We start from the raw sequence: 1906 nt of genomic DNA on the forward strand, positions 1-1906 counted from the left end.
GCATTTGTATGATTAAAACCCGGCTAAATATGTTAAACATTGCTATCACTATGAGATTATATGTGTTTAATTGGAAATAGGAATAACTTTTCGGTCATCAAAACAAAACTTTATTTTTCTCGGATCGGTGCGAATGTTACTTACGACATAATGAAAATTTGCTCTTGATATGTTATGTGCAAAACGTCAACACTCAACAGTGATGCCGTTTTATATTATATTGTTTGTGTCCTACTTATCAACGTGTGCCTTAATAACGCCTGGCTAATATGGACCAACAGGTCTGTTCCATAAAAAGGGTGTGCCTTAATATGTCCATGCTGTGTTTCGGGACAGTGTGCAGAGTTGATTGCCCCTTGGGTCACCCTAATGACAAAATAAAATAAATCAGGGGGTTAATATTTTGCGATAAGGAGCAACACTACCATTTTTTACGAAATTGTCAGAACCACTATATCGTGTTGCATGCATACCGGTCCTGTGGCGCAATGGATAACGCGTCTGACTACGGATCAGAAGATTCCAGGTTCGACTCCTGGCAGGATCGATTTACTTTTTTACACCGAACGTTCGCGAAACGGAACGATATCACATCGACGGTCGGTTAGGTTACTGGCGACGGGTCTAAGCGAGGCGCATTTAAACAAGTTTCTAACAACACCGCCAGCCAATGTAATATCAAGAGCGCACTGCTCTATTTTGGTACATTTGACATTCAACCAGCTATAGTATAAAAGCCAAGCAAGCAGCAGCCCCGCGCTTCCTCTCTAGTCGGTACTACAACTATTTATTACTTAAAAAAGTGTTATTTGTCAGAAGTGGGATTCGAACCCACGCCTTCAGAGAAGACTACGACCTGAACGTAGCGCCTTAGACCGCTCGGCCATCCTGACTATATTATTGTATTACATGAAACGGCCTTGACGAAAGTTGTTCAAGTTCTGAACAGCGCACCAACATCTTTTAACTCAGAGCGTAAAATTTTAAATCGAATTGTTATTGAAATTTAGTGAAATTTAGATTTTTTTTATATCATTTATAGCTTTTGTGCGCTGTATCACTTGTGTTATACATAAGTTTCTATATAGTTAAACGATATACAAAGCACTCGAGCAGTGACACCCCACAACAGAGAAAGCATTCTGATAAGCACTCTAGGCAGCGAAAGCTTCCGTAATTCACTTTTTATTGCTTCTGCATCCCATTATTCATAATCAATAAATGAATGAAACTTTAATTGGTTTTATACGTCACATGCAACACATTCATTCTGCACTCGGCACTCGGCACAGGCACGGCACTTCTACCTATTCCCATCTGCGCTTCTGAGATGCACTTTGCGTGGGAGAGTTTGGCTTGGTTTGGTTAGTTAGTGTGACACAGTTCACGAAAATTCAGCCAACCGTTATCCGCATAAATGCATCTCGCATGTTCATGACGATGATGATGATGATGATGATGATCATGATGATGGTGATGCGTTCGCTTGCATGTCGATGTGGCCATCGTGTTGGTCTGTTGGTTAGTTGGTGGTCCTTTGCAGCATTCCTGCCGACTGCAGAACTGCATACTGCACCGCACGTTGTCTGTCGGCTGCACACCTACGTGACCCCGGAGTGCAACCGAAAGATTGCAGATTACCACCAACAGCTCAGCTCTCGACCGAGCCACTCATGCCGGGAACTGACTAGCAGCCGGGAGCAGCAGCCAATCTCTCACACCAAGTGGTCCTGGTGGCTGCAAACTCGCCTACCTACCAACGACGACGACGACGACGACGACGATGATGATGATGGCAATCCGTGCCTGCCTCACCGCCTTCCGTTGCAATATTTATGTTGATTCGCATATTGTGGTCGTGTTCATTTTGTATGATTTACGGATGACTGATTGGAATTTTTTAATT

General features: G+C 43.1%; 2 non-coding genes across 2 annotated transcripts; one reads left to right on the forward strand and one right to left on the reverse strand.

Moving 5' to 3' along the window:
- Positions 1 to 474: 474 nt before the first annotated feature.
- TRNAR-ACG (transfer RNA arginine (anticodon ACG)) lies at positions 475 to 547 on the forward strand. Its single transcript has one exon. It is a non-coding gene; the product is annotated as a tRNA-Arg (tRNA).
- Positions 548 to 810: 263 nt separating this feature from the next.
- On the reverse strand, positions 811 to 893 carry TRNAL-CAG (transfer RNA leucine (anticodon CAG)). Its single transcript has one exon. It is a non-coding gene; the product is annotated as a tRNA-Leu (tRNA).
- Positions 894 to 1906: the final 1013 nt, after the last annotated feature.

The sequence above is a fragment of the Ochlerotatus camptorhynchus genome, unplaced genomic scaffold (genome assembly GCF_037179485.1).
Source record: "Ochlerotatus camptorhynchus isolate MF236.1 unplaced genomic scaffold, CSIRO-AGI_Acam_v1.1 ptg000151l, whole genome shotgun sequence".
NCBI classification, from domain to species: domain Eukaryota; kingdom Metazoa; phylum Arthropoda; class Insecta; order Diptera; family Culicidae; genus Ochlerotatus; species Ochlerotatus camptorhynchus.